Here is a 12,088-nt window from a genome sequence, read left to right as displayed (position 1 = left end):
CGAAGGCTGAACGCGCCCAGCGAATGACAGGGGGTGCAACGAGCAGCAGTGCGTCTCACACACGCGGCGGTGCGCCCGCCAATTCGGCCGTCACTCTGCTGGGACGCCGGGCGCGCCTCCCCGCGCCGTCCTCGAGGAACTGGCGGTTGCGGAAGGAAGCGCTTTCGTCAAATGCGGCCGAAAACTAACATTTTGTGTGTTGGGAGAAAAGCCGAACGCGAATTCTGCCGTGCTCCTACATTAGATGAGCGCCAACGGCGATACCATGATGAATACACCGGTTCTCGTCCGACCACCGAAGTTAAGCATCATCATGCCCGGCTAGTACTTGGATGGGTGACCGCCTGGGTCAACCCGGGTGCTGTTGGCTCCCTTCCCGTTTTTTTTTTTTTGTTATGTTGCCAGCCCAATTTTCAAACTACGTTTCTGTTGTGACAAAGATGCTTCCTTAAGCCTTTTAAACTACTGTAATGGTACGAAAATGCAGTAATTAACTCAGTTTGAGGGAGAATGTGCTAACCAAGTTTGCCAAGAAGACTTTGAAAACGACAAAACAGTACGAATCGGCAGGTGATTTCTGAAATACGTCACCGCCTATTGTTGTGTAGGAATGTAGAGTTCCAAATTTGATTTGTAACCACGAATTTATTCCTTAGTCGTCTCGTCTCGTCTCGTCTCGTCTCGTCCCGCAGACGTTTTTCGTGCTTGCGCTGTCATATGGACCACGACCCGAGCGGCAGCGAGCGGCAGTCGAGCAAAGTCGGGACAAGTCGGGACGGGGACAGGGACAGGGATAGGAATGGTGCGAATGCACTGCAAACTACGCAGACACCTGGTGTGAGGCGCGGCGAGGCGAGGCGAGGCGAGGCGAGGAAGCCCACATCGCTACCAGTGGGCCCTCCAGCACGACACTGCCACACCCCGCACAGGCCCTCCGCTGAACACCAGGGACAAGATGCGTCCTCCGCTAGTGTCGAAGGCTGAACGCGCCCAGCGAATGACAGGGGGTGCAACGAGCAGCAGTGCGTCTCACACACGCGGTGGTGCGCCCGCCAATTCGGCCGTCACTCTGCTGGGACGCCGGGCGCGCCTCCCCGCGCCGTCCTCGAGGAACTGGCGGTTGCGGAAGGAAGCGCTTTCGTCAAATGCGGCCGAAAACTAACATTTTGTGTGTTGGGAGAAAAGCCGAACGCGAATTCTGCCGTGCTCCTACATTAGATGAGCGCCAACGGCGATACCATGATGAATACACCGGTTCTCGTCCGACCACCGAAGTTAAGCATCATCATGCCCGGCTAGTACTTGGATGGGTGACCGCCTGGGTCAACCCGGGTGCTGTTGGCTCCCTTCCCGTTTTTTTTTTTTTTGTTATGTTGCCAGCCCAATTTTCAAACTACGTTTCTGTTGTGACAAAGATGCTTCCTTAAGCCTTTTAAACTACTGTAATGGTACGAAAATGCAGTAATTAACTCAGTTTGAGGGAGAATGTGCTAACCAAGTTTGCCAAGAAGACTTTGAAAACGACAAAACAGTACGAATCGGCAGGTGATTTCTGAAATACGTCACCGCCTATTGTTGTGTAGGAATGTAGAGTTCCAAATTTGATTTGTAACCACGAATTTATTCCTTAGTCGTCTCGTCTCGTCTCGTCTCGTCTCGTCCCGCAGACGTTTTTCGTGCTTGCGCTGTCATATGGACCACGACCCGAGCGGCAGCGAGCGGCAGTCGAGCAAAGTCGGGACAAGTCGGGACGGGGACAGGGACAGGGATAGGAATGGTGCGAATGCACTGCAAACTACGCAGACACCTGGTGTGAGGCGCGGCGAGGCGAGGCGAGGCGAGGCGAGGAAGCCCACATCGCTACCAGTGGGCCCTCCAGCACGACACTGCCACACCCCGCACAGGCCCTCCGCTGAACACCAGGGACAAGATGCGTCCTCCGCTAGTGTCGAAGGCTGAACGCGCCCAGCGAATGACAGGGGGTGCAACGAGCAGCAGTGCGTCTCACACACGCGGCGGTGCGCCCGCCAATTCGGCCGTCACTCTGCTGGGACGCCGGGCGCGCCTCCCCGCGCCGTCCTCGAGGAACTGGCGGTTGCGGAAGGAAGCGCTTTCGTCAAATGCGGCCGAAAACTAACATTTTGTGTGTTGGGAGAAAAGCCGAACGCGAATTCTGCCGTGCTCCTACATTAGATGAGCGCCAACGGCGATACCATGATGAATACACCGGTTCTCGTCCGACCACCGAAGTTAAGCATCATCATGCCCGGCTAGTACTTGGATGGGTGACCGCCTGGGTCAACCCGGGTGCTGTTGGCTCCCTTCCCGTTTTTTTTTTTTTGTTATGTTGCCAGCCCAATTTTCAAACTACGTTTCTGTTGTGACAAAGATGCTTCCTTAAGCCTTTTAAACTACTGTAATGGTACGAAAATGCAGTAATTAACTCAGTTTGAGGGAGAATGTGCTAACCAAGTTTGCCAAGAAGACTTTGAAAACGACAAAACAGTACGAATCGGCAGGTGATTTCTGAAATACGTCACCGCCTATTGTTGTGTAGGAATGTAGAGTTCCAAATTTGATTTGTAACCACGAATTTATTCCTTAGTCGTCTCGTCTCGTCTCGTCTCGTCTCGTCCCGCAGACGTTTTTCGTGCTTGCGCTGTCATATGGACCACGACCCGAGCGGCAGCGAGCGGCAGTCGAGCAAAGTCGGGACAAGTCGGGACGGGGACAGGGACAGGGATAGGAATGGTGCGAATGCACTGCAAACTACGCAGACACCTGGTGTGAGGCGCGGCGAGGCGAGGCGAGGCGAGGCGAGGAAGCCCACATCGCTACCAGTGGGCCCTCCAGCACGACACTGCCACACCCCGCACAGGCCCTCCGCTGAACACCAGGGACAAGATGCGTCCTCCGCTAGTGTCGAAGGCTGAACGCGCCCAGCGAATGACAGGGGGTGCAACGAGCAGCAGTGCGTCTCACACACGCGGCGGTGCGCCCGCCAATTCGGCCGTCACTCTGCTGGGACGCCGGGCGCGCCTCCCCGCGCCGTCCTCGAGGAACTGGCGGTTGCGGAAGGAAGCGCTTTCGTCAAATGCGGCCGAAAACTAACATTTTGTGTGTTGGGAGAAAAGCCGAACGCGAATTCTGCCGTGCTCCTACATTAGATGAGCGCCAACGGCGATACCATGATGAATACACCGGTTCTCGTCCGACCACCGAAGTTAAGCATCATCATGCCCGGCTAGTACTTGGATGGGTGACCGCCTGGGTCAACCCGGGTGCTGTTGGCTCCCTTCCCGTTTTTTTTTTTTTGTTATGTTGCCAGCCCAATTTTCAAACTACGTTTCTGTTGTGACAAAGATGCTTCCTTAAGCCTTTTAAACTACTGTAATGGTACGAAAATGCAGTAATTAACTCAGTTTGAGGGAGAATGTGCTAACCAAGTTTGCCAAGAAGACTTTGAAAACGACAAAACAGTACGAATCGGCAGGTGATTTCTGAAATACGTCACCGCCTATTGTTGTGTAGGAATGTAGAGTTCCAAATTTGATTTGTAACCACGAATTTATTCCTTAGTCGTCTCGTCTCGTCTCGTCTCGTCTCGTCCCGCAGACGTTTTTCGTGCTTGCGCTGTCATATGGACCACGACCCGAGCGGCAGCGAGCGGCAGTCGAGCAAAGTCGGGACAAGTCGGGACGGGGACAGGGACAGGGATAGGAATGGTGCGAATGCACTGCAAACTACGCAGACACCTGGTGTGAGGCGCGGCGAGGCGAGGCGAGGCGAGGCGAGGAAGCCCACATCGCTACCAGTGGGCCCTCCAGCACGACACTGCCACACCCCGCACAGGCCCTCCGCTGAACACCAGGGACAAGATGCGTCCTCCGCTAGTGTCGAAGGCTGAACGCGCCCAGCGAATGACAGGGGGTGCAACGAGCAGCAGTGCGTCTCACACACGCGGCGGTGCGCCCGCCAATTCGGCCGTCACTCTGCTGGGACGCCGGGCGCGCCTCCCCGCGCCGTCCTCGAGGAACTGGCGGTTGCGGAAGGAAGCGCTTTCGTCAAATGCGGCCGAAAACTAACATTTTGTGTGTTGGGAGAAAAGCCGAACGCGAATTCTGCCGTGCTCCTACATTAGATGAGCGCCAACGGCGATACCATGATGAATACACCGGTTCTCGTCCGACCACCGAAGTTAAGCATCATCATGCCCGGCTAGTACTTGGATGGGTGACCGCCTGGGTCAACCCGGGTGCTGTTGGCTCCCTTCCCGTTTTTTTTTTTTTGTTATGTTGCCAGCCCAATTTTCAAACTACGTTTCTGTTGTGACAAAGATGCTTCCTTAAGCCTTTTAAACTACTGTAATGGTACGAAAATGCAGTAATTAACTCAGTTTGAGGGAGAATGTGCTAACCAAGTTTGCCAAGAAGACTTTGAAAACGACAAAACAGTACGAATCGGCAGGTGATTTCTGAAATACGTCACCGCCTATTGTTGTGTAGGAATGTAGAGTTCCAAATTTGATTTGTAACCACGAATTTATTCCTTAGTCGTCTCGTCTCGTCTCGTCTCGTCTCGTCCCGCAGACGTTTTTCGTGCTTGCGCTGTCATATGGACCACGACCCGAGCGGCAGCGAGCGGCAGTCGAGCAAAGTCGGGACAAGTCGGGACGGGGACAGGGACAGGGATAGGAATGGTGCGAATGCACTGCAAACTACGCAGACACCTGGTGTGAGGCGCGGCGAGGCGAGGCGAGGCGAGGCGAGGAAGCCCACATCGCTACCAGTGGGCCCTCCAGCACGACACTGCCACACCCCGCACAGGCCCTCCGCTGAACACCAGGGACAAGATGCGTCCTCCGCTAGTGTCGAAGGCTGAACGCGCCCAGCGAATGACAGGGGGTGCAACGAGCAGCAGTGCGTCTCACACACGCGGCGGTGCGCCCGCCAATTCGGCCGTCACTCTGCTGGGACGCCGGGCGCGCCTCCCCGCGCCGTCCTCGAGGAACTGGCGGTTGCGGAAGGAAGCGCTTTCGTCAAATGCGGCCGAAAACTAACATTTTGTGTGTTGGGAGAAAAGCCGAACGCGAATTCTGCCGTGCTCCTACATTAGATGAGCGCCAACGGCGATACCATGATGAATACACCGGTTCTCGTCCGACCACCGAAGTTAAGCATCATCATGCCCGGCTAGTACTTGGATGGGTGACCGCCTGGGTCAACCCGGGTGCTGTTGGCTCCCTTCCCGTTTTTTTTTTTTTTGTTATGTTGCCAGCCCAATTTTCAAACTACGTTTCTGTTGTGACAAAGATGCTTCCTTAAGCCTTTTAAACTACTGTAATGGTACGAAAATGCAGTAATTAACTCAGTTTGAGGGAGAATGTGCTAACCAAGTTTGCCAAGAAGACTTTGAAAACGACAAAACAGTACGAATCGGCAGGTGATTTCTGAAATACGTCACCGCCTATTGTTGTGTAGGAATGTAGAGTTCCAAATTTGATTTGTAACCACGAATTTATTCCTTAGTCGTCTCGTCTCGTCTCGTCTCGTCTCGTCCCGCAGACGTTTTTCGTGCTTGCGCTGTCATATGGACCACGACCCGAGCGGCAGCGAGCGGCAGTCGAGCAAAGTCGGGACAAGTCGGGACGGGGACAGGGACAGGGATAGGAATGGTGCGAATGCACTGCAAACTACGCAGACACCTGGTGTGAGGCGCGGCGAGGCGAGGCGAGGCGAGGCGAGGAAGCCCACATCGCTACCAGTGGGCCCTCCAGCACGACACTGCCACACCCCGCACAGGCCCTCCGCTGAACACCAGGGACAAGATGCGTCCTCCGCTAGTGTCGAAGGCTGAACGCGCCCAGCGAATGACAGGGGGTGCAACGAGCAGCAGTGCGTCTCACACACGCGGCGGTGCGCCCGCCAATTCGGCCGTCACTCTGCTGGGACGCCGGGCGCGCCTCCCCGCGCCGTCCTCGAGGAACTGGCGGTTGCGGAAGGAAGCGCTTTCGTCAAATGCGGCCGAAAACTAACATTTTGTGTGTTGGGAGAAAAGCCGAACGCGAATTCTGCCGTGCTCCTACATTAGATGAGCGCCAACGGCGATACCATGATGAATACACCGGTTCTCGTCCGACCACCGAAGTTAAGCATCATCATGCCCGGCTAGTACTTGGATGGGTGACCGCCTGGGTCAACCCGGGTGCTGTTGGCTCCCTTCCCGTTTTTTTTTTTTTGTTATGTTGCCAGCCCAATTTTCAAACTACGTTTCTGTTGTGACAAAGATGCTTCCTTAAGCCTTTTAAACTACTGTAATGGTACGAAAATGCAGTAATTAACTCAGTTTGAGGGAGAATGTGCTAACCAAGTTTGCCAAGAAGACTTTGAAAACGACAAAACAGTACGAATCGGCAGGTGATTTCTGAAATACGTCACCGCCTATTGTTGTGTAGGAATGTAGAGTTCCAAATTTGATTTGTAACCACGAATTTATTCCTTAGTCGTCTCGTCTCGTCTCGTCTCGTCTCGTCCCGCAGACGTTTTTCGTGCTTGCGCTGTCATATGGACCACGACCCGAGCGGCAGCGAGCGGCAGTCGAGCAAAGTCGGGACAAGTCGGGACGGGGACAGGGACAGGGATAGGAATGGTGCGAATGCACTGCAAACTACGCAGACACCTGGTGTGAGGCGCGGCGAGGCGAGGCGAGGCGAGGCGAGGAAGCCCACATCGCTACCAGTGGGCCCTCCAGCACGACACTGCCACACCCCGCACAGGCCCTCCGCTGAACACCAGGGACAAGATGCGTCCTCCGCTAGTGTCGAAGGCTGAACGCGCCCAGCGAATGACAGGGGGTGCAACGAGCAGCAGTGCGTCTCACACACGCGGCGGTGCGCCCGCCAATTCGGCCGTCACTCTGCTGGGACGCCGGGCGCGCCTCCCCGCGCCGTCCTCGAGGAACTGGCGGTTGCGGAAGGAAGCGCTTTCGTCAAATGCGGCCGAAAACTAACATTTTGTGTGTTGGGAGAAAAGCCGAACGCGAATTCTGCCGTGCTCCTACATTAGATGAGCGCCAACGGCGATACCATGATGAATACACCGGTTCTCGTCCGACCACCGAAGTTAAGCATCATCATGCCCGGCTAGTACTTGGATGGGTGACCGCCTGGGTCAACCCGGGTGCTGTTGGCTCCCTTCCCGTTTTTTTTTTTTTGTTATGTTGCCAGCCCAATTTTCAAACTACGTTTCTGTTGTGACAAAGATGCTTCCTTAAGCCTTTTAAACTACTGTAATGGTACGAAAATGCAGTAATTAACTCAGTTTGAGGGAGAATGTGCTAACCAAGTTTGCCAAGAAGACTTTGAAAACGACAAAACAGTACGAATCGGCAGGTGATTTCTGAAATACGTCACCGCCTATTGTTGTGTAGGAATGTAGAGTTCCAAATTTGATTTGTAACCACGAATTTATTCCTTAGTCGTCTCGTCTCGTCTCGTCTCGTCTCGTCCCGCAGACGTTTTTCGTGCTTGCGCTGTCATATGGACCACGACCCGAGCGGCAGCGAGCGGCAGTCGAGCAAAGTCGGGACAAGTCGGGACGGGGACAGGGACAGGGATAGGAATGGTGCGAATGCACTGCAAACTACGCAGACACCTGGTGTGAGGCGCGGCGAGGCGAGGCGAGGCGAGGCGAGGAAGCCCACATCGCTACCAGTGGGCCCTCCAGCACGACACTGCCACACCCCGCACAGGCCCTCCGCTGAACACCAGGGACAAGATGCGTCCTCCGCTAGTGTCGAAGGCTGAACGCGCCCAGCGAATGACAGGGGGTGCAACGAGCAGCAGTGCGTCTCACACACGCGGCGGTGCGCCCGCCAATTCGGCCGTCACTCTGCTGGGACGCCGGGCGCGCCTCCCCGCGCCGTCCTCGAGGAACTGGCGGTTGCGGAAGGAAGCGCTTTCGTCAAATGCGGCCGAAAACTAACATTTTGTGTGTTGGGAGAAAAGCCGAACGCGAATTCTGCCGTGCTCCTACATTAGATGAGCGCCAACGGCGATACCATGATGAATACACCGGTTCTCGTCCGACCACCGAAGTTAAGCATCATCATGCCCGGCTAGTACTTGGATGGGTGACCGCCTGGGTCAACCCGGGTGCTGTTGGCTCCCTTCCCGTTTTTTTTTTTTTGTTATGTTGCCAGCCCAATTTTCAAACTACGTTTCTGTTGTGACAAAGATGCTTCCTTAAGCCTTTTAAACTACTGTAATGGTACGAAAATGCAGTAATTAACTCAGTTTGAGGGAGAATGTGCTAACCAAGTTTGCCAAGAAGACTTTGAAAACGACAAAACAGTACGAATCGGCAGGTGATTTCTGAAATACGTCACCGCCTATTGTTGTGTAGGAATGTAGAGTTCCAAATTTGATTTGTAACCACGAATTTATTCCTTAGTCGTCTCGTCTCGTCTCGTCTCGTCTCGTCCCGCAGACGTTTTTCGTGCTTGCGCTGTCATATGGACCACGACCCGAGCGGCAGCGAGCGGCAGTCGAGCAAAGTCGGGACAAGTCGGGACGGGGACAGGGACAGGGATAGGAATGGTGCGAATGCACTGCAAACTACGCAGACACCTGGTGTGAGGCGCGGCGAGGCGAGGCGAGGCGAGGCGAGGAAGCCCACATCGCTACCAGTGGGCCCTCCAGCACGACACTGCCACACCCCGCACAGGCCCTCCGCTGAACACCAGGGACAAGATGCGTCCTCCGCTAGTGTCGAAGGCTGAACGCGCCCAGCGAATGACAGGGGGTGCAACGAGCAGCAGTGCGTCTCACACACGCGGCGGTGCGCCCGCCAATTCGGCCGTCACTCTGCTGGGACGCCGGGCGCGCCTCCCCGCGCCGTCCTCGAGGAACTGGCGGTTGCGGAAGGAAGCGCTTTCGTCAAATGCGGCCGAAAACTAACATTTTGTGTGTTGGGAGAAAAGCCGAACGCGAATTCTGCCGTGCTCCTACATTAGATGAGCGCCAACGGCGATACCATGATGAATACACCGGTTCTCGTCCGACCACCGAAGTTAAGCATCATCATGCCCGGCTAGTACTTGGATGGGTGACCGCCTGGGTCAACCCGGGTGCTGTTGGCTCCCTTCCCGTTTTTTTTTTTTTTTGTTATGTTGCCAGCCCAATTTTCAAACTACGTTTCTGTTGTGACAAAGATGCTTCCTTAAGCCTTTTAAACTACTGTAATGGTACGAAAATGCAGTAATTAACTCAGTTTGAGGGAGAATGTGCTAACCAAGTTTGCCAAGAAGACTTTGAAAACGACAAAACAGTACGAATCGGCAGGTGATTTCTGAAATACGTCACCGCCTATTGTTGTGTAGGAATGTAGAGTTCCAAATTTGATTTGTAACCACGAATTTATTCCTTAGTCGTCTCGTCTCGTCTCGTCTCGTCTCGTCCCGCAGACGTTTTTCGTGCTTGCGCTGTCATATGGACCACGACCCGAGCGGCAGCGAGCGGCAGTCGAGCAAAGTCGGGACAAGTCGGGACGGGGACAGGGACAGGGATAGGAATGGTGCGAATGCACTGCAAACTACGCAGACACCTGGTGTGAGGCGCGGCGAGGCGAGGCGAGGCGAGGCGAGGAAGCCCACATCGCTACCAGTGGGCCCTCCAGCACGACACTGCCACACCCCGCACAGGCCCTCCGCTGAACACCAGGGACAAGATGCGTCCTCCGCTAGTGTCGAAGGCTGAACGCGCCCAGCGAATGACAGGGGGTGCAACGAGCAGCAGTGCGTCTCACACACGCGGCGGTGCGCCCGCCAATTCGGCCGTCACTCTGCTGGGACGCCGGGCGCGCCTCCCCGCGCCGTCCTCGAGGAACTGGCGGTTGCGGAAGGAAGCGCTTTCGTCAAATGCGGCCGAAAACTAACATTTTGTGTGTTGGGAGAAAAGCCGAACGCGAATTCTGCCGTGCTCCTACATTAGATGAGCGCCAACGGCGATACCATGATGAATACACCGGTTCTCGTCCGACCACCGAAGTTAAGCATCATCATGCCCGGCTAGTACTTGGATGGGTGACCGCCTGGGTCAACCCGGGTGCTGTTGGCTCCCTTCCCGTTTTTTTTTTTTTTGTTATGTTGCCAGCCCAATTTTCAAACTACGTTTCTGTTGTGACAAAGATGCTTCCTTAAGCCTTTTAAACTACTGTAATGGTACGAAAATGCAGTAATTAACTCAGTTTGAGGGAGAATGTGCTAACCAAGTTTGCCAAGAAGACTTTGAAAACGACAAAACAGTACGAATCGGCAGGTGATTTCTGAAATACGTCACCGCCTATTGTTGTGTAGGAATGTAGAGTTCCAAATTTGATTTGTAACCACGAATTTATTCCTTAGTCGTCTCGTCTCGTCTCGTCTCGTCTCGTCCCGCAGACGTTTTTCGTGCTTGCGCTGTCATATGGACCACGACTCGAGCGGCAGCGAGCGGCAGTCGAGCAAAGTCGGGACAAGTCGGGACGGGGACAGGGACAGGGATAGGAATGGTGCGAATGCACTGCAAACTACGCAGACACCTGGTGTGAGGCGCGGCGAGGCGAGGCGAGGCGAGGCGAGGAAGCCCACATCGCTACCAGTGGGCCCTCCAGCACGACACTGCCACACCCCGCACAGGCCCTCCGCTGAACACCAGGGACAAGATGCGTCCTCCGCTAGTGTCGAAGGCTGAACGCGCCCAGCGAATGACAGGGGGTGCAACGAGCAGCAGTGCGTCTCACACACGCGGCGGTGCGCCCGCCAATTCGGCCGTCACTCTGCTGGGACGCCGGGCGCGCCTCCCCGCGCCGTCCTCGAGGAACTGGCGGTTGCGGAAGGAAGCGCTTTCGTCAAATGCGGCCGAAAACTAACATTTTGTGTGTTGGGAGAAAAGCCGAACGCGAATTCTGCCGTGCTCCTACATTAGATGAGCGCCAACGGCGATACCATGATGAATACACCGGTTCTCGTCCGACCACCGAAGTTAAGCATCATCATGCCCGGCTAGTACTTGGATGGGTGACCGCCTGGGTCAACCCGGGTGCTGTTGGCTCCCTTCCCGTTTTTTTTTTTTTTGTTATGTTGCCAGCCCAATTTTCAAACTACGTTTCTGTTGTGACAAAGATGCTTCCTTAAGCCTTTTAAACTACTGTAATGGTACGAAAATGCAGTAATTAACTCAGTTTGAGGGAGAATGTGCTAACCAAGTTTGCCAAGAAGACTTTGAAAACGACAAAACAGTACGAATCGGCAGGTGATTTCTGAAATACGTCACCGCCTATTGTTGTGTAGGAATGTAGAGTTCCAAATTTGATTTGTAACCACGAATTTATTCCTTAGTCGTCTCGTCTCGTCTCGTCTCGTCTCGTCCCGCAGACGTTTTTCGTGCTTGCGCTGTCATATGGACCACGACCCGAGCGGCAGCGAGCGGCAGTCGAGCAAAGTCGGGACAAGTCGGGACGGGGACAGGGACAGGGATAGGAATGGTGCGAATGCACTGCAAACTACGCAGACACCTGGTGTGAGGCGCGGCGAGGCGAGGCGAGGCGAGGCGAGGAAGCCCACATCGCTACCAGTGGGCCCTCCAGCACGACACTGCCACACCCCGCACAGGCCCTCCGCTGAACACCAGGGACAAGATGCGTCCTCCGCTAGTGTCGAAGGCTGAACGCGCCCAGCGAATGACAGGGGGTGCAACGAGCAGCAGTGCGTCTCACACACGCGGCGGTGCGCCCGCCAATTCGGCCGTCACTCTGCTGGGACGCCGGGCGCGCCTCCCCGCGCCGTCCTCGAGGAACTGGCGGTTGCGGAAGGAAGCGCTTTCGTCAAATGCGGCCGAAAACTAACATTTTGTGTGTTGGGAGAAAAGCCGAACGCGAATTCTGCCGTGCTCCTACATTAGATGAGCGCCAACGGCGATACCATGATGAATACACCGGTTCTCGTCCGACCACCGAAGTTAAGCATCATCATGCCCGGCTAGTACTTGGATGGGTGACCGCCTGGGTCAACCCGGGTGCTGTTGGCTCCCTTCCCGTTTTTTTTTTTTGTT

General features: G+C 55.0%; 13 pseudogenes; all 13 read left to right on the top strand.

Moving 5' to 3' along the window:
• The first annotated feature begins 250 nt into the window (after positions 1 to 250).
• LOC126130303 (5S ribosomal RNA) lies at positions 251 to 370 on the top strand (annotated as a pseudogene).
• Positions 371 to 1,224: 854 nt separating this feature from the next.
• LOC126130422 (5S ribosomal RNA) lies at positions 1,225 to 1,344 on the top strand (annotated as a pseudogene).
• An 855-nt stretch (positions 1,345 to 2,199) lies between these two features.
• Positions 2,200 to 2,319, top strand: LOC126130421 (5S ribosomal RNA; annotated as a pseudogene).
• Positions 2,320 to 3,173: 854 nt separating this feature from the next.
• On the top strand, positions 3,174 to 3,293 carry LOC126130420 (5S ribosomal RNA; annotated as a pseudogene).
• Positions 3,294 to 4,147: 854 nt separating this feature from the next.
• On the top strand, positions 4,148 to 4,267 carry LOC126130419 (5S ribosomal RNA; annotated as a pseudogene).
• Positions 4,268 to 5,121: 854 nt separating this feature from the next.
• LOC126130418 (5S ribosomal RNA) lies at positions 5,122 to 5,241 on the top strand (annotated as a pseudogene).
• An 855-nt stretch (positions 5,242 to 6,096) lies between these two features.
• Positions 6,097 to 6,216, top strand: LOC126130415 (5S ribosomal RNA; annotated as a pseudogene).
• Positions 6,217 to 7,070: 854 nt separating this feature from the next.
• On the top strand, positions 7,071 to 7,190 carry LOC126130414 (5S ribosomal RNA; annotated as a pseudogene).
• Positions 7,191 to 8,044: 854 nt separating this feature from the next.
• Positions 8,045 to 8,164, top strand: LOC126130413 (5S ribosomal RNA; annotated as a pseudogene).
• Positions 8,165 to 9,018: 854 nt separating this feature from the next.
• LOC126130412 (5S ribosomal RNA) lies at positions 9,019 to 9,138 on the top strand (annotated as a pseudogene).
• Positions 9,139 to 9,994: 856 nt separating this feature from the next.
• Positions 9,995 to 10,114, top strand: LOC126130411 (5S ribosomal RNA; annotated as a pseudogene).
• Positions 10,115 to 10,969: 855 nt separating this feature from the next.
• On the top strand, positions 10,970 to 11,089 carry LOC126130410 (5S ribosomal RNA; annotated as a pseudogene).
• Positions 11,090 to 11,944: 855 nt separating this feature from the next.
• On the top strand, positions 11,945 to 12,064 carry LOC126130409 (5S ribosomal RNA; annotated as a pseudogene).
• The last annotated feature ends 24 nt before the right edge of the window (positions 12,065 to 12,088 follow it).

The sequence above is a fragment of the Schistocerca cancellata genome, unplaced genomic scaffold (genome assembly GCF_023864275.1).
Source record: "Schistocerca cancellata isolate TAMUIC-IGC-003103 unplaced genomic scaffold, iqSchCanc2.1 HiC_scaffold_555, whole genome shotgun sequence".
NCBI lineage: Eukaryota > Metazoa > Arthropoda > Insecta > Orthoptera > Acrididae > Schistocerca > Schistocerca cancellata.
This window is presented reverse-complemented; position numbering and strand designations above follow the sequence as displayed.